This window comes from Nomascus leucogenys, chromosome 9 (genome assembly GCF_006542625.1).
Source record: "Nomascus leucogenys isolate Asia chromosome 9, Asia_NLE_v1, whole genome shotgun sequence".
NCBI lineage: Eukaryota > Metazoa > Chordata > Mammalia > Primates > Hylobatidae > Nomascus > Nomascus leucogenys.
This window is the reverse complement of record NC_044389.1, coordinates 96,434,443-96,460,884: the sequence shown is the minus strand read 5'-3', so window position 1 is coordinate 96,460,884 and position 26,442 is coordinate 96,434,443.

The window sequence follows — 26,442 nt, the reverse complement described above, 5'->3', positions numbered from 1 at the left end:
AATCCCCTTTTTAGTACTTAAAAACATCACACAAAGTATCATTTGCATTTTCAGGTTTTTTTCCTTTCTGTTTTAGCAAGGGCCTTATGACACCTGTGGAATAAGGTGTCCTTTAAAGCACCCTTCCTTTAAGATGGAAATTTTGGTCAATTTCCCTGAGAATTATGAGGCTTATATGCATTATGGAGGATTTGTGATTCACCTCCAGGTTGCAATTCTAGTTATTGAGTTGAAATAAAAAATGTTACCATTGGCCTTTAGTTACCTTAGAAAAATCTCTTTTCCTCATGCAGTCTCAAAAATAAGAAAGATCAATCTGTGTGCTCTCACTGCCAGTTCTGTGATGAAACTTCAAGGGAAGCAGTGATAAGATATGGTGTTTGCATCTTTGGATTTTGTACCTGCTCTTTGTCTGTCACTGTTATATTAATAAAATAAAATATTTTAAAGCAGTGCAAAATTTATATTTTGAAGAGTTTATCTGTACAGGTGGAATTTGGCAGGGCATATTTTATCACCCAGTTCTGGCCATTTAGAAGGATGACTCTATTACTTAAAAGGATATGCTTGCAGGGTAACTAAAAAACTCCTTCTTTAGAAGCATTTTTGCAAACATGTAAAACTAATAATTCTGTCTGCAAGTCATATGGTTAAACTGTTATGTAATCATTAATAAAGATGTTTATATTTATATGTTCATTATACACAACAAAGCATATTTATAAAATATTCTTTTTAAATCTAAAAATATAATTATAGCAGTTTACCAGAAATAATAGTTATGAGCCTTTGAAATATCTTCACAATATGCCAGAATGTCTTGGCCTGTTTTGTAATAGAGTTTCTACTACGAGATTCATTTGTCAACTCAGATATTTCCATTGCCTTGCAAGAGGCACTAAGCTACATCCTCTTATGCCACAATGCCATGTTTATTAAGAATGCAAATTCTTGTATTTTTTTTAATTGTAGAGGACATACTATTCTTTGACAATGCAGTGTTGTTTAAGGTATTTCTGCAGAATAAAATATATTGAGAATTATATTGCTTATCCACATTTACCTTTTAATCTATGACTACAGAAATATTTTAAAATTTATATTTTCAGTTACTTCCCCTAGACTTTTTACAAGTACAGAATTTAACTAATGTGCATATTATACGTTATGCCTGTTCTGTAATGTGCATGCTTATGATTTTTTTTAAATATAAGGCTCTAGTAAACATTGATATTTTCAGTGGATATACCTTTTATTGTTTTCTGTTTTCTAGAAAAGTACTCTCAATTTTAGGCAATTTAGAAATAAAATTTAAAACTATTATATGTCTTGTATTAATTGGTGAATTATTGGATATTCCCATACCTGGTAACATTGAGTAGGGTTGAGTTGGCAGGAACAAATGGATAGATCCAAGAGATATTTAGAAAGTAAAATTGTTAGAATTTGGTGATGTCTTTCTCCCCTATTTTAACATATTTCTTCCCCTCCTTCAAAACTTGGCCCTCAATTCCTTGATTTTAGCAGTTCTTTTTTTTTCTTTTCTTTTCTTTTCTTTTTTTTTTTTTTTTTTGAGACGGAGTCTCCTGTCTCCCAGGCTGGAGTGCAGTGGTGCAATCTTGGCTCACTGTAACCTCTGCCTCCCGGGTTCAAGCCATTCTCTTGCCTCAGCCTCCCGAGTAGCTGGGATTACAGGTGCCCACCACCATGCCTGGCTAATTTTTGTATTTTTTGTAGAGACGGGGTTTTACTATGTTAGCCAGGCTGGTCTCAAACTCCTGACCTCAGGTGATCTGACTACTTTGGCCTCCCAAAATGCTAGCATTACAAGCATGAGCCATCCGCGCCCAGCCTAGCAGTTCATTCTTGACCTCCAATCTGTTCCATTCATTTTCTTTGATTTTCTTGAGACCTTCATCCACTGATTCCACTATTATTTTTATCAATCGCCACTCCCTTTTAGATTAACTTCACTAATACTCATCATAGATTTTATGATTCATAATTATAATCACTGTCTTGCAATATCCCCCAATTCCTTGTCCTTCTCTTCTGTATACTCATCTGTGTTGGGGAAACCAGCCCCTCATCACCCAGCGGGTACCCCGGGGACCAGAGGACCAGAGTGTCGGAGGCTTACTCAAGGCCCAGAGCTCTCGGGCTCCGCCCAATTAATTGGTTTACAAGCTCTTTGTTCTTAGGGCAGATGGGAGGGGGAGGAAGGGATGAGGAAAAGGATTAATCAGTGAAAGAGAACTCGTGACTCATTCAATAATATGTATAGCAGTGGCGGTTTCTGTGAATTTCCTTGAGCAAAGACGTGTGTCTAAACTACTTAAAATCTTTAACTTACCGGGACTGAAACAGGTGGGAGCGGGTTTCAGAAGGAGCCAAGATGTTTGATTATATTCCACTGCTTCAAGGGAGTGTTATCTTCCTGAGCAACCTGTGGAATGCCGCTGAGCAGTTATGCTCTCGGGGCATAAAGACATGAAGGCAATAAGGAGACTTTTCTCCTCAGAGGCTGCCCGTGGCTCCCCGTGGGGTCTCACACAGGGGAGACCAACTCAACTGGCACCCCAGAAACTCTCTTTCCCACAATCTGGAAAAACTCAATCCTAATTAAACTCTATGCTCTGACCTTTGTACCTGCTCTGACCAGCTGCATGTTTCTAGGGCAAATCACACAACCTTATTGGTTGATTTCACTTTAAATTAGTTATAGTAAACCCTAAACAGGCACTCAAAAGTACCCAACAATCCCCCAGGAGGCATGAGTGCACATACACGTACTTACACAAATACATGTAATTCATAGATAGATAGATTTATAGGAAATGAAGAAATAAATGAAAAGGAGATGTCAGGGAAACTACTGCTTTTTCTGGCATATAGGCCCAGATGTCTTAGGAGGAACACACAAGGCAAGTTGGGTCCAGGCAAGGTGGATGAATTCAGTTTTGTACATTTTGCAATTAAAGCTACTTTGTGATATCTTAGAGGAGATGTTAAGTGTGCGTTTATTACACAGATTTAAAATTTAGAGTAGAACTCTGGGTGAAAAACCCTGATTTAGGAAATTCTGGTAAACCTAGGAAGAGAGCATATAATGGTGAAAGAATGGGGCAGAAATGAACCTAGACAATTTGTAGCATCTAAAGGCAGTAAGGGGTGATGGGCTAGCAAAGGCTAGGCCAGAAAGTAGAGAAATCACCAGAATAATTTGAGATCGGGGAAAAGAAGGCTTTAGAAAGAAATGGGGGGCAAGCATGGTGGCATATACCTGTAAATCCCAGCACTTTGGGAGGCCCAGGCAGGAGGATTGCTTGATGCCAGGAATTTGAGACCAGCGTGTACAACACAGCAAGACCTAATCTCTACAAAAAATAAAAAATTAGCTAGGTGTGATAGCACATGCCTGTAGTCTCACCTACTAGGGAAGCTGAGGCTGCAGTGAGCTATGATCACACCACTGTACTCCAGCCTGGGCAACAATGAGGCTTTGTCTCAAAAAATCAATCAATCAATCAATCAATGGAAAAAAGAAGAAATGGTGGAGGGAAGGAGTCATCAGTGTACCAGTGTAGAATGCTGTGAAGATATTTTTTCATAACTTCATAACCAAGATATTTCGTATCTTCACAGCACAAAGGTAAAACTCTAAGACTAAAATATTTTATTCTTGACATTAAACAGACAGCACAGTCACTGGTTGCCTTAGGTGGACAGTAATTTTGATCAGTAGTGGAAGCCAAATTAGAATGGGTGGAATAATTGGAGGTGAGGGAACGGAGGCACATGCAGACAATTTTTTAAGAAGAGATGGCATGAAAGGAAAGCCTGAGAGAGGGTAGGTCCATACCTGGAAGAGGAAGGGAGATGAGGTGAGATTTTAGTTTGTTGGTTTCCTATTTTTTACTCTAGGAAAGATTGAGCAGTGAAATATAATCATAGTTTAATTGGTAGCATTAAGTCATCTGAAGAAAGAAAGGTGATCTGTAGCCTGCAAAAAGGGCAATTTGATATTAAGAATCTGGCAACTTTTATTCTGCAGAGGGAGAGAAAGAGAGTGAGAGAGGCTGAAGTTAGAAGGAATTCCAGTTTATTGTGCATTTCCTAGATGAAAGAAATACCTATTGGGATCATACTGCTCCGGAGTTTTGGCTTCTCTCACTACTAATTAAGTCTCCCCACTATCTCCACTGCAAGTTAATAAATTGGTGCTGAGGTTTATTTATTAATCTTTTATGTGTTGAGTTAATTTTAATTGGGTTTTGAGACGGTTTCTAGGTACGTGGATATAATGGAGTTTGTAGACCTTCAAAAACTAAGGTATAGACTGAAGAACAAGGTGCCTGCATTTAAATATCAGTGGTTCAAATTGGTATAACGGTTTAGTTCCTCAGTTAATAAGAAGAATAAAATAACAATTACCGTTTGTCAAGCCCTTATCATGTGGCACACGCTGTACTTCACATATTTCTAATACTTTCTGTAACTTTGCAAGCAGGCTATTATTATTTCCTAGGTGAAAGAACGAAAGCTCAAATTAATTCTTTTTCTTGGTTCAAATTTTACCATAGAAATATTTAAATGTATAGAAAAATAAGGAAAATAGTGTAAATAATCCCTATGGAATCCAGATTCAAGAATTACTGATATCTGCCCATCCTGTTTCAGCTCTGTCCCCCCTACTCTGCCACCCCCAGATATATCTCTTTCTCACCAGCTTGGAGAATTTAAATGCCTTGCCCAAGGCCACTCAACCAACAGGCTTTCTAAGTATCTTCTATGGGTTAAATACTAAAAGAGCAATTGAGGGTATAAACAGAATATCTGGTCCCTTCCAGTACGACCACAAACAGCAACAAATGACAGACTTTTTGGCCTGCTTGGTTTTTCAGAAAGCGTTAACTGAGTGATGTGTATGACTGAACACATTTAGTATAAGTTGGCAGGGCCGGCCTCTGAAAAGTCTTCAGGGGGATAAAACTGGGACTGCTTTTTAACTGCCAGCTAGACATTGTTTCAGCCATGCTGAATTCCAATGAGCTGGGATTTATCGGCAGCTTGTTCACTGTATCATCATGTTACTTTAAATTAAATAATATCTCAGTCATTAATAAGCATTGTTCTTTTATCTGGAGTAGTGAAGAGTAGAAAAATTGCATTAGGAAGAAGACGTTCCTCTTGATTTATTTTCTTAGCTCCCCATGGATATTCAGCTATTATGTGACATACACTCAGATTAATTGCTTATGTGATTAGTAGCGATTTTTGCCTCTGCTCTGGTGACTAAAATGGCAGCTCTGTTACCCTGCAATTCAAAGGCAAATGGATAGGGATGCAAACTGATAGCCGCAGTGCTGATATGAAGAGGGAAACGAGAAAAGACAAGAGAGGAAATGAAAGGAGTAGGTCGTAGAATACAATTTTTCTCCTTTGTTAAAAATCACTATATTGGGTGTATGAGAATGATCCCTTACAAATGAAATTCTTCTTAGAGGAATCAGTTGATGTTAGAATTTTTATCTCCTGACTTGAAGTCCGGAATTGTGCAATTGCTGCAATCTTACTTTGTCTTGAAATTCTTTTCTTAGAAATTCAAGCCAAGCCTTCTATTCATCCTGGTGACTGAAAGGCAGTCTTCTTGGCTGATTCAGAGTGTGCCAGTGGAAGTCAGGTTGCTTCTGACTGATGAACTGTCTTGAAGAAATATTGTACTCTAAATTGCTTCCAAGTTTATTTTGTAAAACTCTATGGAAGGCTGTATTTTGTAGATGCTTGGCAAACTGCTGGAGAGTAGTGTTCAGTAAGCAAACCATTTTAGTTATTCATCAAAACAAAGTCTTACACTCCCACTCACCTTCCAAATTCTCATTGAGCTTTTGATGGAAAGAGACTGTAACTCAGTAGGCTCGCTTTCCTATTAAAAAACAAAAAGAAAGAAGGAAAGCAGCCTCTGTCACAATGATTCATTAGAGGCAACCGTCCATATCCCAGTTCATCTAAAGTTCACTAAGTTCCAATTCCCCCAAACGCCAAGTTCCAATAACGTTGTAATCCAAGAAGTGAAGGAATTAATTCATCCCAACAGTTTATACACTTGTAAATGCCTTGCTAGGCTTGTGATGTACATGGTTGTATAGAGCTCATTACTATATTTGACAAGTTTATACATTAACTTTGGGCAATAGGAATTTTGCTTACATCCCATTGGTCATATATTGCTAGCGAAACATTTGAATTCTGTTAGTTTGCATAACTTTAAGGTTTGAAATCATTACTTTGAAGAATGCTCTACTCTTCAAAAATTTGCAGAATCTGAAGAACATAATTGCAAATTCTACTCCTTAACTTGCATGCCTCTTTTAAAAAATCACTTTATTGAGGTGTGCTTAACATATAAAAAGCTGTACATAATGAATGTACAATTTGATGAGTTTCGAGTGTATGTCTCTCAAAATTATTGTTGCATAATACCATGAATTATTATGTGGCTAATGAAAATGAGGAGAAGGCATGGTGAAATATTAACATGTGTTTTACTATATATATAGTTATTAAAGAGCATGAAAGTTTAAAAAGGTAAATTTGACTTTGAGAGAAAAATGAATTGTTCCATTGGTGAGACTTAGCCCACTAGGGATTTTAATAAATATCATGAAAACATTCAATATATTTTATATTTGAGTTAAATATCAAATTTTCAAGAGAACTACTTGCTGAATTTGCATTGATTTTAGATATTGAGATTATTTTTGTGACATTGTCTGGTAGAATCAGTTTTTGTAAAGGATTAGTTTTTTCATATTGGTCACTGACTGAATTGGATTATAACTGAATTATTATAAATATTGGTTGTTTCTGAGAAAGAAAAATTATATTATAGTGTATTAGGGTTCTTCAGAGAAACTGAAACGCTAAGATTTGAAATACTGAGTTCAAAGGCCTGAGAACTGGAGAAGTGATGATATAACTCTCATTCTGAGGCTGAAGCCTGAGAACTGAGTTGGGGGAGTTGGGGGTGGCTAGCCTGGGGCTGGCGATGGAGGTCTGAAGGCCTGAGAACAAGGAGCTTTGATGTCTGTGGGCAGGAGAAGATGGATGTGTCCCAATTCAAAGAAAGGAGAGAATTTGCCCTTTCTTCTCCATTTGGTCTATTCAGGCCCTCAGCAAATTGGATGGGGCCCACCCACATGGGTGAGGACAGATCTTTATTCAGCCTGCTGACTCAAATGCTGATCTCTTCCAGAACACCTTCATACATACATCCAGAAATATTTTTTTTTACCAGCTCTCTGGACATCCCTTAGCCCAGTCAAGGTGACACATAAAATTAACCATCATATATAGACCACAGGAAGGGGAAATATGAATTGCCCAATGATTTGACTATTGCTATAATGGAAAGAAAAAAAATTTTCAATGCTGATAAAACAAAGTTAGTTAAACAGGTATATATTAAGTAAGAATTGTGATTTGAAGAGAAATAAGACATACTCTCTTTTTTGTCATCTCTCTTTTGGGGACTATAGCCTAAGATTTCCTTAAATTTTTTTTAACTGAAGTACATTTTATTTTAGTTCATGTAGGGCATGTCTGTCTAGACTTTTCAGTTACTTTTACAAAAATATCCACTAGATAATTCGTAGATCTCATCTTCACCCATTTAACAATAAATATTTGTTCAGTAGGTATTGTATTTCAAGAACTAGGCATTGGGAATATAGCAGTGAAAACAATAGGCAAAGCCCTTTATCTTAAGGGGTTTACAACCTAATGGGGAACAGACAACAGATCAATAATCATGTATAAACCAGTTTCTATATCTTAGGTGGACATAGATAAACATATATTAGGAAAATAAAGTAGGGTAGTAGTGTTTTTGAGTGGTTAAGAGAGACCTCTCTAATAAGAGATTTGTTTTTTTGGACCAGAGATCTGTAAAATACGAGAGAACAAACCACTCTGTTCTAGGCAGAGGAACATGCTATGATGGGTGTGGGCTTGACATGTTTAAGGATCATCCAGGAAGCCACTGTAGAGGAGGAGCAGTAGGAAGGGGTAGGAGAGAGTAGCAGGTAGCCTGATTATACAGAAACTTTTGGTTATTTTAAGACTTAGATTTTGTTTGTTCTAACCTAAGAATTTTAGATTAGAAATTTTCTAATTTTCTAATTTTATTTTTTTGTTAGAGACTGGGTCTCACTCTGTCACCGAGCCTGGAGTACAGTGGGACTATCATAGCTCATTGAAGCCTTGAACTCCTGGGCTCAAGCAATCCTACTACCTTGGCCTCCCAAGTAGCTAGGACTACAGGTGTGCACCACTGTGCCTGGCTAATGTTTTAAATTTTTCTGTGGAGACACGATCTCACTATGTTGCCCAGGCTGGGCTCAAACTCCTGGCCTCAAGCAATCCTCTTGCTTTGGCCTCCCAAAGGGGTTAGGTTTTGATATAGAGAAAAATGGGAAGCCATTGAAGGATTTTGAGCAGAGAGACGTAATCTGATTTACAATTAACAGGATTACTCTATTTTTATTTGAGACACTTCTCACTCTGTTGCCCAAGCTAGCATGCAATGGTGTGATCTCAGCTCACCGCAACCTCCATCTGCTTACTGTGTTCGAGTGATTCTCCTACCTCAGCCTCCTGAGTAGCTGGCACGGTAGGCACATGCCACCATGCCTGGCTAATTTTTGTATTTTTTTGGTGGAGATGGGGTTTCAGCATGTTCCCAGGCTGGTCTCGAACTCCCGACCTCAAGTGATCCGTCTACCTTGGCCTCCCAAAGTGCTAGGATTACAGACGTGAGTCACCGTGCCCAGCCAGGATTACTCTGATTGCAGTGTGGAAATAGAATATAGGGACACAAGAAAGTAAGAGAGACGTCAGTTAAAAGACTACTACAATAATTCAGTTGAAAGACAATGGTGGACTTCAGGGAGGTGATAATGGTGAAGTTGGTGAGGAATGAGGAATTCTAGATACATATATATATATTGCTAGTGGTAGGATTTCATGATGGATTGGGTGTGTGGTGTGAGAAAAACAGACCAACCTAAGAGCTATCTTCTCTGATTTACAGAAGAGCAACACATTTTACTCTATTTCCTTTTTGTCTCATTGGGGTGGTGGTAGGATGGAGTGTGTGGGCATGTGAGGTAGGAGACTGTTGAGGAGAATTCAGCTTGGGCTTTTTGCAGCCTTCATATTTACTGTTCTCATGGGCTATTCCCCCAGCCTCAGATTGTTCATTCACTTTTGCCATTGTCATGCTTCCTCTGAGACTTTGGGTGGAATCCTCCCTTGTCTTCTTAGCTTCTGATGGTGGCCAGCAACACATGGTGTTTCTGGGATTGTAGATATTAATATATCACTCCAGTGTTTGCCTCTATTTTCACATGGTCATCTTCCTGTGCATCTCTGCCATCTCCTCTTCTTATAAGGGCACCAATCATATTGGATCAGGGACCCATCCTACTCCAGTATGATCTCATTTTAATCATTCACAACCACCCCTTTTCCAAATAAGGGCACATTCTAAATACTGGGGACCAGGCCTTCAACGTGTTGTTTTAGGGGACACAGTTAAACTCATAATGATGGAAATGATGAACCCTGCTGGTATTCCTTGTAGACCCAATTACTCTTTGGTGGTTGTAGTGCCTGTTTCTCGTAAGAGTTTATTTTTTAGCCTACCACAGTTTTATGAATGCTGGCAGAACAAATACACATCTTGGGTCAAAGATAAAGGAGAGTTTATTACCCATAGCAATAGGAGTAGTCAAAATACCAGCATTTTGGCATCCATTGCCCAAGCCCCACTTCCCACCTGGTGATGTGAAGAAAATCAGATGACATTTGCACACTCAATGGATTACATTATGAGAGAAAGATGCTGAGTTTAGGGAACATGAATCTTTTAATGGGCAGTAAGCATGGCTGCTGTCTGTTTCAGAGCGACACCTGGAGAATTGTCGTCCAACAACTGTTATGAGAGGTTTTTTCCTCATGAGAACACATACGGTGATGTAATATTTTTCAGAAAATGTGATGATTTGTATAAAGTTTTACAGTGACAGTATATTTAAATGCTGTTACAACATCACTGCATAGAACAATAACTCTAGGCCATGCACTTCAATGTATAATTCATACATGATCCTCAAAATGGTATTGTATAGTAGGTAAAGTAGGAGCTTTGGAGACAGACAAAATTTAGTTTTATCACTAATTGGGCCAATTCTTCATCCATGGGCAAAAAAAAAAAAAAAAAAAAAATCTTCAAATTGCTTCCTTAGGCTGGGTGTGGTGGCTCATGCCTGTAATCCCAGCACTTTGGGAGGCTGAAGTGGGTGGATCACTTGAGGTCAGGAGTTCGAGTCCAGCCTGGCCAACATGGTGAAACCTCGTCTGTACTAACAATACAAAAATTAGCTGGGCATGGTGGTGGGCGCCTGTAATCCTAGCTAATGAGGGAGGAGAATCACTGGAACCAGGGAGGTGGAGGTTGCAGTGAGCCGAGATCATGCCACTGCACTCCATCCTGGACAACAGAGTGAGACTCTGTCTCAAAAAAACAAAAACAAAAATATTGCTTCCTTGTTGAATCCAATTTAATCCTTACAAAAACACATCAGATCGAAGAGCTTTGGTAACTCTCCCGATGTCATAGTGCTAACAGAAGAGAATCAGGACTGAAACCCGAGTCTGCCTGGTTCCCATTCCTGATTCTTAACTACTTTATTATGGCAAAGATGTAAAGTACCTGGTGTAATTAATAATAGGTGTTTATATTTAGTAGTCATAATTTAGTAGTTAGAATTTATAGAAGTCAACAGATTTCCAAAATGAATTCTGAACTATTTCTTGGAAACAGACAAAGACACAGTTGTGTTAACTTCAGAGAAATCAAAGTAGAGAACATCCCTAGAAAACAGACATCTGTCATTGCCCTTAGAGCAGCTGTTTTTAGAGAAAAATTTGATATAAAAAAAATTGTCATCCCTCTGGGCATGGAGATTGTCTGTTAACTAATGAAATTTTTTGGCTATAACAGCCAGCGAATGTGAACTATAATTCAGATTTATATATTCATTTGATTCATATCTGCCAAAACGGGAGAAAAAACAGGGACAAGAGTGGGGAATTTATTTTAGTTTGCAAGTCAGAAGAGCAGAAAATTTCCTGTTTGATTGTCTTGGTGTAGGAGGGAGTCCTGAACAGTGCTCTAGGTATTTTGGTTGAATATACACATGAGATTTACCATCTGCTTACATTTTCTCAATGTGTGCTTGGCTTTATCAAGTTTGTCTCATCTCTACCACTGGGCATTTTCTTCTTTGGTTTTGCTGGTATAAATTTACTAGGCATTAATCACATGCAAGCACTGTAGAAAATACCAGTTACATTGGATCCCTTCTCAGTAAATTTGAATAGAAATGGAAACATCAAGTGATATTTTCTAGGATGGTGATAGGGTTTGGATGTGTCCCCACTCAAATCTCATCTTGAATCATAGTTCCCATAACCTCCACATGTCATGGGAGAGACCTAGTTGGAGGTAATTTGATCTTGGGGGTGGTTACCCTCGTGCTGTTCTCATGCTAGTGAGTTCTCACCAGATCTGATGATTTTATAAGGGGCTTTTCCCCATTTTGTGCAGCACTTCTCTTTGCTGCCACCATGTGAAGAAGGACATGTTTGCTTCCCTTTCCACCATGATTGTAAGAGTTTCCTGAGCCCTTCCCAGGCATGCTGAACTGTGAGTCAGTTAAACCTCTTTTCTTTATAAACTACCCAGTCTTGCGTGTGTCTTCATTAGCAGCGGGAGAATGGACTAATAAAGATGGCAAGTGGATATTTCTGTTTTTAATTTATTTTCAGTGATGGGTCAGTTAGATTCTCAAGTGGCATCCAAACACAGCATGTCACATGACATATTTATTTTGCCAAGAGTTAACATTTTCTTTGGCCACTGTTTTTGTTATTGCTGGAGCTTATACTGTTCTATGTTCCTTGCTTGTTGGTATAATTGAGTGTACTGCCCAGGTGTTTGGACAGTCTTGTTGCCAATAATTAATAAATACTATCACTTGAGGCTTAAGGAAAGAACTTTGATTCAAAAATAAATGTTTACATCTGGGACATGCATTTGACTTCCAATGTAATATGAGTTTCCTTTAACTTGATTAGCTCTGGGGTTATCTTTTCAAGAATGCCCATTAAGTGCAGACCTGCCCTAGAAAACAAATTCCTTTCAAACACAGGCTGCTAGCAAAGGGGCACAGGCTATTGGCAAGACATTGAAATATCAAAGTTGGAGGCCAAGGATTGCGTTTTAATCCTAATGCCTCTTCTCATTAAATTCTTAATTTTGGGCAAATCTCTTAACCTTTTGGTGACCATCTTTCCATTTACAGCGAGAGCACCTGAATATCTCTAAAACTGATAGGTGCATATAACCTCTTTTATTACTTGCTAATTTTATTTCTTCTAACTTTGTGTGACATTTAAGAGTTTACTAAGATATTATATAAAATTCTCTGTTCCAGTTTCTATTGGTGTAAAATAAATCATCCTGAAACATAGTGGCTTGGCATGGTAATCTTTTCTTCTTTTTTTTCTTATCAATCTGAAATTTGGACAGAGCTTGACAGCAAGGAGCTCATCTCTGCTGGGTACCAGCTGGGGCTGCATGGTAGTGGCTAGCAGGTTCATTAAAAAATTTTTTTTGGTAGAGATGGGGTCTCAATACATTGCACAGGCTAGTCTTGAACTCCTGGGCTCAAGTGATCCTCCTGCCTTGGCCTCCAAAGGTGCTGGCATTACAGGCATGAGCCACTGTGCCTGGCCCAGATCCATTTTTAAGATGCTAGCAAATTGGTGCAGGCCATTTGCAGGGACCTCAGTGCTGTGGGTTAGGAGTCTGGTTCTGATTCAGCTGGACCTCTCCATGGGCTGTTTGTAGATCCTCACAGCATGATGTCAGGTTCCAAGAGCAAGTACCCTGAGAGACAAGTGGAAGCCGCCAGTTCCTAAAGCCGGGAGTCAGACACAGGTACAGTGTTGCTTTTGCTATATTCTGTTTTTGAAGTTTTTACAAAGCCCCATTTCAAGAGGAGAGAACCTAGAGGCCACCTTTCAGTGAGAGGTGTGTCAAAAAATTTGGAGGCCATTTAAAAAAAATTTTTAAATACATGTATCTAAGTTTTTAATTTTTATTTATTTATGTATTTATCTATGTATGTATTTATTTATTTTTGAGATGGAATCTCACTCTATCACCCAGGCTGGTGTGTAGTGGCGTGCTCTTGGCTCACTGCAACCTCTACCTCTCGGATTCAAGCGATTCTTCTGCCTTGGCCTCCTGAGTAGCTGGGATTACAGGAGTGTGCCACCATGCTCGGCTGATTTTTGTATTTTTAGTAGAGACAGGGGTTTCACCATGTTGGCCAGGCTGGTCTTGAACTCCTGACGTCAGGCAATCCACCCACCTCAGTGGAGGCCATTTTTAAAACCACCACACCCAGTTTCTGAACTACTGACAATTTATCATACATCCTTGTAAGTAGCATTTCCTATGTTTAACTTTTTTCTTTAAAATAGGAATATTCCCTTGATGGCCTACATCTCTGAATTTGAAACTTCCTCACCATAGTTATTTTATATATATATATATATATATATGAATTTCTGATGAAGCAAATAGACAAAGAACTAGAAGATAGAAGAAAAATTTGTTGTCACCTACATCTAAGAGTATTAAAACACTCATAAATTAATTCAGAAAAATTAATTTAAAATTAATAATCACTCAATTCAGAAAAATAAAACATCTTATTGAGAAACTCTCAATCAGTGACATCAATGTATCATTAAAAGGAAAAGTTAGAGTAGAGCCAGTGGCAGTCAGTCTGATAAATTATAACATAAATACACTTTGTATGAGAACATTCTCACCATTTAATCAATGTCACTGATAAACATCGTCAACAGGAAAGGGCAGGAGTTCCGATCCAGGTTGGGAAAGCATTCCACACATTGAAGTAAAGAAGGCTTTGTGAACATTAGTTCTGGGTAGGTAGGAGGATTTCTAAATAGCTCCAGAATATTAAGATAGAATAGAGATACTAAATGGATAGAATGGCCACAAGTCCTTTTACAGCGTTCACTGGGGCACAATTTCAGAAGCTTTAGCACAAGTACAGCTTTAGAACAGTTAAGGTTGGAAGAGAAATAAACCTGATATGAAATAGTCTAAAATGGGATGAGTTTTTTTCTGTAGGAGAAAATATGAGTCAAAGAGGGGAAGGTTAAATTAACATTAGGTATTGAAAATACCAGCCAAAGCAAAATCTGGAGACTACTGTAATAGCGAGAGCATCTGTTTTGGCCATCTTCTTTCAGGGGTCCTGAGGAAGAAGGAGGTGGCCACGTGACATAGCTAGTATCCTGGACACCTTCTCTGAGGACCTTCCTGCTTCCCCAAGCACTAATACCTTCATGCTCTTTTCTGCTGTCCTGACAATTAGCCTTCATCAGATGGCTTTTTGACGTCTATTGCAGATTATTGGGTTGCATGTGCATCTCCTTCACGTAATGTAGTTTTTACCATAATGACTGAATGAATATGGAGCTTTTCGTGCTACTTTGTTAAATCTACTTGTTCTTCATTATTGGCATGAAATCACCTTTTTGTTCCTCTACATGGTAGGTATGATGGTTAATATTGAGTGTGAACTTGATTGGATTGAAGATGCAAAGTATTCTTCCTGGATGTGTCAGTGAGGGTGTTACCAAAGGAGATTAACATTTGAGTCAGTGGACTGGGAGAGGTAGACCTATCCTCATTCTGGGTAGGCATCATCTAATCAGCTGCCAGTGTGGCTAGGATAAAAGCAGGCAGAGGAGCATAGAAGGAGTAGACTGGCTTAGTCTTCTGGCCTCCATCTTTCTCCTGTGCTGAAGCTTTCTGCCCTTGAACATCAGACTCCAAGTCTCTCAGCTTTGAGACTCTTGGACCTTCAAGCATTGACTGAAGGCTGCACTGTTGGCTTCCCTGCTTTTGAGGTTTGCGAACTCGCACTGGCATCCTTGCTCCTCACCTTGCAGACGGCCTATTGTGAGACTTCACGTTGTGATCATGTGAGCTAATACTCCTTAATAAACTCCCCTTTATCTATCTATCTGTTCTATTAGTTCTGTTCCTCTAGAGAACCTTGACTAATACAGTAAGTCTATGTCTGCCTTTTATCCTCACAGAATAAACTTACTTACATAATCATCTGTTGAAAGGACCATGTGAATCACAAATTGATTTCTTTAATCATACTCATATCCACTAATAATTTAGGATTGTTCTTTCAACCAATTGCTAACCACAGCATCATGCACAATGATGTTAAGAGTAAATGCTTTGATACTTGTCCCACTAAGAAAAAAGATCTACTTATTTATATTTACTTTTGTTATTGGACAATAAGATAAATAACAAATTCACTTTTTAAATCATTAATTTGAAACTTTATTAAATAAATACAGCGTGTGTGTATATATATATACATATATACACATATATATACATATATATATGTATGTTTTTAAATTAAAAACATTTTCTTTTGAGACAGGGTCTCACTCTGTTGCCCAGGCTGGTGTGCAGCGGTGCAAATATGGCTCACTGCAGCCTTGTCAACGTCTGAGGCTCAAGGGATCCTCCCACCTCAGCCTCCTGAATAGCTGGAACTATAGGCGTGCACTATCATGTCCAGCGACTTTTTTATTTTTTGTAGAGATGGGGGTCTCACTGTGTTGCCCAGGCTTGTCCAAAATCCTTGGCTCAAGTGATTCTTCTGCCTTGGCCTTTCAAAGTGCTGAGATTATAGGTGTGAGCCACTTCACCTGGCCAGGATATAGAATTTATGTGATATCAAGAGGAATAGGACCTCAGCAGTGTTGCTCACCTCTGTCTTCTCCTCCTGATACCCTCATAACCTTTATACTCCAGTTGTTGCTGTGGCAGCCAGCTATATGCAGGCATAACCCGATAACATTTTGCCTCAGCTGATCTCATATTTCTGCCCCAGGACTTCTCTGCTGCTGTTCTGTAGGATGTCCCCTGAAATGTATCCCACCCCTTTAAGCTATGCATAAAAATGGAAGGGTGAGAAAATGAACACTTCATGGGCTAGCCATTGAACCATGGTGCTGGAACCTGTACATGAATACTTTCTTCTTCAGTCCTTCATGCAGACATTATGAAGTGCATCCAATAAGAGCAGCAGGACCCAGCTCCAGTTGCCCACAGGGGTGCTCAAGTCAAACATGCACATTTAAAAAGTTTTTTGTGGGCACATTGTAGGTGTATATATTTATGGGGTACATGAGATATTTTGATACAGGCATACAATACATAATAATCACATCAGGGTAAATGGGGTATCCATCACCTCAAGAATTTGTCCTTTGTTACAAACAATCCAATGGTACTCTTTTAGTTATTTAAAAATGTACAATTGTTTTTGACTATGTTATGCTAGCAAATACGAGGTCTTATTCTTTCTAACTATACTTCTGTACCCATTAACTATCCCCACTACCCTTCCCAGCCTATGGTAGTCATTCTCTTGCTCTCTGTCTCCATTAGTTCCATTATTTTAATTTTTAGCTCCCACAAATAAGTGAGAACATGTGAAATTTGTCTTTTTGTGCCTGACCTATTTCATTTGACATAATGACCTCCAGTTCCATCCATGTTGTTACAAATGACAGGATCTCATTCTTTTTTTATGGCTGCATAGTACTCCACTGTGTATATGTACCACATTTCAAAAATGTATGTTGTGATGTGCTTTTCCTTCTCTGTTTACTCTTTCCAGTCCCCCATTCCTGTGTTTTAGGATTACCTCCCAGAATAAACTACCTGTATACAAATTCTTGTCTTTGAGGCAACCTGAGCCAAGGTATCAGAAAAAAAGACAAAAGCAGGAAGGCTCAAGTACCAAAGTACTCCCCAACATGGAGAGCCTTGGTAGTTCACTTGTGTCTCCCTCATTGCCTTTGAAATGCTGTTCTCTTTTTATTTTGTTATGCAAAATATATTAGATGCAAAAGAATGTGCAGCATAACACTTCCTCAGTTTCTATGGTAATGATCTCATGTAGGTATTTACAAGTGAGCATATAAATATGTAACAAAAATTAGGCTCCAGTATCAATGACTTGTGTCTTATTTATATATATATTTTTGCCAAATTCTAAATTCAAGTAGACAAGTCAGTCAATAAAAATGGTGATACCAAATAGGCAAACTTATAAGGAATTCACTTTCCATGCTTATAGAATTGAAATACTAAAATCATGACATAAATCAGAAACATTGACATTATGAAAAAAAGATAAAAATATAGGAGGCAAAGAATATACTATCCCAGGGATGTTTTTGCAAAGGAGGACACATAATGTCTGCATTCTTCATTTTAGCAGTTTAATTGAATTTGTGTATAAGATGATTATGTGCTTGCATTTCTTATTAATTTCTTCTTTATTTTTCCTTTGTCCTTTCGTAATGAGATTTGACTTCCTCTTTAAACATCCTTTTGTAATCTTTGTTCCTTTGGCCTAGTAAAAACCACCTTGCTGGAATGTATAAGGAACACTAGCACCTTTCATATTAAACACATTCAGTACAAATGACAAATTTCTTTTTGAAATTCTGGAAAACTTGGCTGATTTACTGATCTTTGTGGTGTCCTTGGATAACCTATATCTTTTAGTGTATAATTTTTAGTGAAGAAGGATTTATTATGAATATACAAAAGCAATTTAGAGAGCCTAAGGATGAAAGTACCATTTGGTCATACAAAAAATGAGATAAACAAAATGAAACATTGTCTGAAGCCAAAGCAGCAAATCTTTCTCTTCCATATAAATCTTTTGTCTCTCTCTCTCTATAGCTACAAGTCTCTCCTCTTCATTTTTCCTCTGTATCTTTGGTTCATTCTTTCTTTTCTCTTCATAGGATTTTCTTTTTTGCTTACGTGTACAGAAAGAGAAGTGGCAGCAATAGACATATGTGGTCTCCTACCAAAATGCTCAGGAGGCACATACTAGATTCATACTCTGTATCTCAGATATGCTAACATGCAGTATTGCTTAACGTATTACTAAGGAAAAATGCTGTCTGTTAAATGTAATGCACAAGCTATTGTAAGATGCATTATGATTTTGGAAATAAAATACGTGAAAAATGTGTATTTAGCATCTACAGAATACAGTACTAGAGTGTCTGGTGTCCAGATGCTAAATTCCTGGAGAGAACCTGATTGGTTCAGCCAACTGACTGTGGTCTTCGAGCTCAAGTGTGTATTCCAGGCCCAGTTAGCCATGGCAAGAGGGACTGCAATTGGTTAAGGGAAAAGTTCCCAGGCAAAGAGCAGGTGGTGGGTGGGAGCCAGGAATTCCTCCATATTGTTCTTTAACATTTTCTAGAATTTTACTTTCAGTATTTTGCTAACACAAAATGTTGATGTGTTTGCTTTTAAATTTTCTGTTGGTTTTGAATTGCTGCAAAATATTGGTTAAAAAATTCATACAGGCAAAAATCCAATGTATACTAAATTGTTGTTAATTCAGAAATTAAAAAATGTATTGTCTTTGAATATTGAAAGTTCCATTATACGGTCCAGCTACAAACTAAAAATAATTTTCTTTTGTGTTGTTGGTGACCATATAACCGTCTAGGTCAGGCAAAGAACTACGGAAGATGAGGTTTTGGGTTTAACCTCAAATTAAAAATTAATATTTAACCCTATATTTTGAGATTATTTCAGACTTTCAGAAGAGTTCCAGAAATAGCAAAGAGAATTCTCAGATGCCCTTCACTCAGCTTACAATTATGGGATTATCTTACATAACCATAGAACAGTGATCAAAACTAAGAAATTTTGCTGGGCGTGGTGGCTCATGCCTGTATTCCCAGCACTTTGGGAGGCCAAGGCAGGTGGATCACCTGAGGTCAGGAGTTTGAGACCAGCCTGGCCAACATGGTGAAACCTGTCTCAACTAAAATACAAAAATTAGTCAAGCATGGTGGCAGGCGTCTGTTGTCCCAGCTACTTGGGAGGCTGAGGCAGGAGAATTGCTTGAACCTTAGAGGTGGAGGTTGCAGTGAGCAGAGATTGTGCCACTGCACTCCAGCCTGGGTGACAGAGCAAAACTCCATCTCAAAAAAAAATAAAAAAACCCTAAGAAATTTGACCTAGATACAATACCATTGTCTATCCATCCTTGGCATGATGTGGCAATGGAAATAAGCACAATATCACCATTGGATACTCCTAATTTAAACACCTAAAAAGGGCAAAGATCTGGGTGGTGAGGCATAGGATGTCTTTGAACATTTTTGTCAAACTGAGTATAATGAGATGGGCTGGTTGCTCCTAATGTTGCTGGTAAAAGTGGGAAAAGAAAAGGATGAACTCAGGGATACAAGTTCCTAACTCAAGCATAGAATGAATGAGCCGAAAGCTTCTATGTCTGCCCAGAATGCAACACTTAACTTCTACAGCTGTCAGGCTGAGATTGCTGAAAACCAAACGAGCATCTCATCCTGTAAGTGACTGTATTACAAAGCAAATTGAATTCTCAGTCTCACAGGGTGTCTACTGTTAAGGTGAGGGCATTGATTAGAAAGGAATGGGATTCAGGAAGTTGGAGAAAGTGTGTGTGTGAAAACCATGGAAAAGCTGGGGACACTGAATCCCTAAGTTTGCATGCATCTTCCTTGCCTGTAGAAGCAGCCTCTCCACCACCATTGAGGAGATTAACCCTGCATTGCCTGAAGAAACTGCAACAGCCTCCCTTGAGGCAGTTGCCAAGCAAGACAATGCTCATTCTCCTTAGGACTCATTCCAAATACTCACCTTTGCTTCTCAGCCTATAACTAGACTGAAGTTTTAGAGGTCCCCAAAGGTGAATTACAAAGTGTGAGTCATGCAGAAGTATGCTACTGTCCAGAAGAACTTATTGATTTTTTAATTTATACAAAAAGAAACCTGTGGATATGTGTGGAAATGAATATTAAGGGTGTGGAATAATGGTGGAAGGAACCAATAAAGTTGGATCAGGCTGAATTGATTGACGTGAGTCCACTAATCAGACATTCTGCATTTAAAGTCATAGTTCAGGGAGTTAGAAAGAATTCTCACAGATTGGTTGGTTGATTGGTTGGTTGAAACATGGAGCAAAAGTAGGCCCATACTGATTGAACCTGAAATGCTGTATCTGCCTTGGTTTACCATAGAGGAAGCCATTCAAAGGGTTAGGGAGTTTGGAATGTCAGAGTGAATTTGTCGTCTAAGACCTACTTACCTGCCCTGGGAGCTTTCGCTACGACTATGGGAAATGAATTTGTTAGAGGAGCCCCAATATTCTTGAAGAGCTCTGTGATCCCTGTTCCCTGTAGGCCAGAACTTACAGTGAGAGCTACAGCCACTGAATTAGGAAAACTAAATGCAATGGGAATAATTGCATCCTGGGGTGGTCGGGGCTAAGTGGTGGCACTCAACAACCTAAGGCAGGTAGATACAGTTACTGTAATGAACAGCAGAGGCAAAGCAGTGATTCATTAGTCTGACTCATGCTGATTATGGGATTGGCTAGTTAAATGTTATGTTCCCAGAGGTGAAATAGATAGGAAGACTGTTAAATTCATTCTTAATCTATATAAGCAAGAAAGCTGTAGGTCAAGAGAAAAAAAGTCTAACCTGAGTCACAAAAACAGAGAGTCATGGCCCATATGTCAATTATTAGATTTGTAGATTTGAACCAGTTTATAGACACGGAGCCCCTTGAATGAAGGGGCAGTTAAATCCTTTTGAGGAAGAACCCTAGTCCACTGCTAAAAATTTATACTGTTAACCTTTCTTCTAGCTTTCCCCAAAGGACTACAGCTTTTTACTATGGTAGCTACGCACAAGGGAAAAAGAACTAATCAGACTTTAGGGGACTACTGGACACTAACTGAAGTGATACTGATTTCAAGAGACTCAAACCATTGTTGTGGTCTGTAAGCCAGTAGAGACTTCTGGAGGTCATCAGTGGAGTTTTAGCTCAGGTCTGCGGGCATAGTGGATCCCCGAAGCCATCTTGGTTGTTACCCCAGTTCCGGAATTCATAATTGGAATAGACATACTCAGCAACTGGCAGAATTCCCACATTGATTCTCTGACCTGTGGAATCAGGGCTATCATGATGGGTAAAGATAAGTGTGAGCAATTGGAATTGCCTTTATCTAGAAAAGTAGTAAACTAAAATGTATATCATGTTCCTAGAGAGCTTCAAGAGATGAGTGCCACCAGCACAGACTTGAAAGAGACAGGGGTGGTGATTCCCACCACAGTCCTGTTCAGTTCACTTACTTTGCCTGTGCAGAAGACAGATGGATCTTGGAGAATGGCAGTGGATTATTATAACTTAACCAGGTTGTGACCCTAATTGCAGCTGCTGTATCAGATAACGTGGTTTCATTATTTGAGTAAATTAACACCTGGCACCTGGTATATAGCTATTGCTCTGAAATGTGCCTTTTCCTCCATACCTGCCCATAAGGTCCATGAGAAAGATTTTACTTTCAGCTGTCAATGCTACTGATATATCTTCACTGTTCTACCTCAGTGGGATATAAATCAGTCTAAAATTTGGGAGGGTGGGATATAAATCAGTCTAAAATTTGGGAGTCTTCTAGTTCAGTGAATCAGTGGGAGAATCAAAGATGATAACTACTCTCCTTTTTATTTAATTTTAATTTAATTTTATAATGAGACAAGGTCTTGCTCTGTGGCCCAGGCAGGAGTGCAGTGGCGCAATCACAGCTCACTGCAACCTTGACCTACTGAGCTCAAACAATCCTCCCACCTCAGCCCCCTGAGTAGCTGGGACTACAGGTACACACCACTGTGCCTAGCTAATTGTTTTTGGCTTGTTTTTTTATTCAGTGTTACCCAGGCTTGTCTTGAACTCCTGAGCTCAAGCAGTCCTCCCATCTTGGCTTGCCAAAGTGCTGAGATTACAAGTGTGAGCTATTGCCCCTGGCCTTTACTCTCTTTTTCATAAACAATCCTTAACTTGCTTCTGGGCCTTAATAGAGTTACGGGCCATCAAGTTACCTTGGAAGCTGAGCTGTCCATCATGAATTGGGTTTTATCTGATCTAGAAAAACAGTACACTAAAATTCATACTAAGCCATGGAGTTGGGCATATATAACATGTACATAGCAGCACTCCATCATCAAATGGAGGTGATGTACATGTGATCAGGACCAAGTAGACCCTGAAGGCACAAGTAAGTTACATGAAGAAGTGGCCCAAATGCCCATGGTCTCCACTCCTGCTACACTTTCTTTTCTCCTTCAGCCTGAACTCATAGCCTCATGGAGAGTTCCATGTGATCAAATAATAGAGGAAGGGTAAATTCAATCTGATTTATGGATAGTTTTGCATAATATGCATGTAATATCCAAAACTGGACAACTATTGCAATACAGCCTTTTTCTAGGACACCTCTGAAGGACAGTGGTGAAGAGAACTCTTCCCCCTGGGCAGAACTTCCAGCAATGCACCTAGTTGTTCACTTTTCTTGGAAGGAGAATTGGCTGGATGAGCAATTATAGACTGACTTAGAAGCCATGGCCAATTGTTTGGCTGCATGGTCAGGGACTTGGAAGGAACAGGATTGGAAAATTGATGATAAAGAAATCTGGGAGAGATACATAGATAGACCTCTCTGAATGGGAAAAAACATGAAGATATTTGTATACTATGTGAATGCTCACTAAAGGGTGACCTTAATAGAGGGAGATTTTGATACTCAAGTAGACAGCATGATCCATTCTTTTGATACCAGCCAATCTCTTTCCTCAGCCACTCTTGTCACCGCCCTATGGGCCCATGAACAAAATGACCATCACGGCCAAGAGAAAGATTAGGGATGGACTAACAATATCCACTTTTACTTACCAAGGCCAACCTGATTATAGCTACTGTTGAGTGTCTGGTGTTCCAGCTGCAGAGACCAACACTGAATCCTCAGTATGGCATCATTCTCTCGGGTGATCAGCCAGCTGCCTGGGGCAAGTCATTACATTGAACTACTTCCATCATGGAAGGGGTAGTGTTTAATTCTTATTGGAATAGGCCCTCAGGATATGATTTGCCTTCCCTGCACACAGTTCTTCTGCCAAAACTACCACCTGTAGACTTACAGATGCCTTTGCACCCTTATGGTATTCCATGCAACATTGCTTCTGGTTAAGGAACTCACTTCACAGTAAATGAAGTATAGTAATGGGCCTATGCTCATGGAATTCACTGTATTTACCATGTTGCTCACCATCTTGAAGTAGTTTTCTTGATAGAATGATGGAGTGGCATTTTGAAGACTCAGTTATAGCACCAGATAGATGGCAATACCTTGCGGGGCTGGGCCAGCTTTCTCCAGGAGGCTTTATATACTCTGAATCAGAGTCCAATCTATGGTGCTCTTTATCCCATAGACAGGATTCATAGGTCCAGGTATCAAGGAGTGGAAATGGGAGTGGTACTACTCACTATTACTCCTAGTAATCTGCTAGCAAATTTTTTGCTTCCTGTTCCTGCAATTTTATTGTCTGCTGGTCTAGGAGTCTTAGTTGCAGAGGGAGAGATGCATTCACCAGAAACTAAAACAATTATTCCATTCAATGGGAAGTTAAGACTGCCACCTGGACCCCTTGGGATCCTCATATCTCTGAGTCAACAGCATAAGCAGGGTGTTATGGTGTTGGCTGGCACAACTGATCCTGACTGTCAAAGGGAAATTGGACTGCTTTGCTAAAATGGTAGCAAGAAAGAGCATATCTGGAATAGAGGAAGTCACTTAGGGTGTGTCTTAGTGTTATGCCCTGTGATTATAGTCAATAGAAAATGACAACAACCCAATCCAGGAAGGACTACTAATGGCCCAGACTCTTCAGGAGAGGAAGCTTGGATCACTGTACCTGGTAAAGAATCATGACCACCTGAGGTACTTGCTGAGGGCAAAAGGAATACAGAATGGGTAATGGAAGAAGGTAGCTATACATATTAATATCAGCTATGACCACATGATCAGTTACAGAAGTGAAGACTGTAATTGTTATGAGTATTTTTTCCTTATTTTGTTGTGAATACATTTGTGCATTTTTGTTTTATTTCCTTCCATTATCCTGTTATTATGTAGTGTAAGAGATATTGACTTATAGTATTTAAGTACTCTTTAATTTTACAACATAGTATTTAAGTTATAGAATATAAAGGAGAAGAGTTAACATCACTCAAGAACTTTGTATCCTCTTCTGGGGAAAGAGTATGTTTTTGGTTGTATGCAGAATACTTTATCATGTTAGGTAGAAGTATGACTTTATTATTGTTGTTATTTGGAGATTAATATGGTTTAAGAAGATGTGTATGGGTGCGAAGTTGACAAGATTTGCACTTGTGATAGTTAATTTTATGTATTAACTTGGTTGGGCCACAGGGTGCCTACATATGTGGTCAAACATTATGCTGGATGTTTCAGTGAAAAGTGTTTTTGGATGAGATTGATGGTTAAACTGGTAGACTTTGGGTAAAGCAGATTACTCTCCATAATGTGGTGTACCTCATTCAATCAGTTGAAGCTCTCAGTGGAACAAAAGATTGACCTCCTCCAAGAGGAAATGAATTCTGCCAGCAGATGATGGCCTTTGGACTTGAATTACAACATCGGATCTTCCCCGGGTTCATGCCTAATGGCTTTCAGATTTGAACTGGAACATTGACTCTCCTGGGTATCCAGCTTGCAAGCCTTCAGACTGGAAGTGAAACATTGGTTCTTTCATGGATCTGTAGCCTACTAGCTCACCTTGCAGATTTTGGACTTGCCAGCCTCTATAATCACATGAGCCAGTTCCTTAAAATAAATCTCTCTCTCTTACTCACAGCAATTGGTTCTGTTTATCTGGAGACCTCTGACTAATACAGCTTTCAACCCAGCAAATGTCTCCACAAAGGTAGACGAGGAGGAGGACTTTTATTATTGAATAAACATTAAATCACAATGTGATGCACACCACAGGCAATCTGCTAAAGAGATTGCAGACAGAAAGAGATCTCACTCCTCTGTATAGCTACACAAATACAACCCATCGCATACATGTTCTCAAGATAAGCAATGACTGCTCTTCAAGTAAAAGGACTTCACAGCATCATTTGTCATAGTTTGTGGTAAATTCACCTGGTCATTGGAGTCACCATCTCCAATTATCCTTTGGATAATTGGTTTTATCCAAAGGAAAAACTAAACTTCTCATACCTTTATGACAGCACGTAGTTAGTCTTGGAGTAAGGTGCCCAACTAAGTGAGGCTCCACGCCTCTGACAGAAACTAGGAGATAGGGCACTGTCTTCCATTATGATTACATTTCAAAGAGATGGCTCCCAGGTCCTTGAGATTCCTAGTTTGTAAAGTTGCCAAAAGGCTTATTTAGGTTTTAAAAAGATTGACACACATCTCAAAGGGACATAGAAGGAATTTATCATAACAAGTTTTCTAAAGAAAACTTTTTCTGAAAGCAAAAGGGGAAAAGGGTATCTCTCTTTTTGCAGCAGGGAAAGTTAACTTTTTTCTTTTTTAATTTGTATTTACCCTTACATTATTCATCATTATAATGGAAGTTCAACTTTGGAAGTTCATCTTTACTATTGTATGGAGCAGTAATTCACTCATCTTCACAAGTAGTAATTCATTGTATAACTACAAGAATTTATTTATGTGTTATCTTGTCAATGAACATTTGGTTGCTGCTGCTGCTGCTCCTCCTCCTATTCTTCTTCTTCTTCTTCTTTTTTTTTTACGTGCAGTCTCACTCTGTCATCCAGGCATGAGAATCCTGGGAGCTGGGAGGCAGAGATTGCAGTGAGCTGAGATTGCGAGAACCCGGGAGGGGGAGATTGTAGTGAGCTGAGATTGCGAGAACCCGGGAGGCGGAGATTGCAGTGAGCTGAGATTGCGAGAACCCGGGAGGGGGAGATTGCAGTGAGCTGAGATTGCGAGAACCCGGGAGGCGGAGATTGCAGTGAGCTGAGATTGCGAGAACCCGGGAGGCGGAGATTGCAGTGAGCTGAGATTGCGAGAACCCGGGAGGCGGAGATTGCAGTGAGCTGAGATTGCGAGAACCCGGGAGGCGGAGATTGCAGTGAGCTGAGATTGCGAGAACCCGGGAGGCGGAGATTGCAGTGAGCTGAGATTGCGAGAACCCGGGAGGCGGAGATTGCAGTGAGCTGAGATTGCGAGAACCCGGGAGGCGGAGATTGCAGTGAGCTGAGATTGCGAGAACCCGGGAGGCGGAGATTGCAGTGAGCTGAGATTGCGAGAACC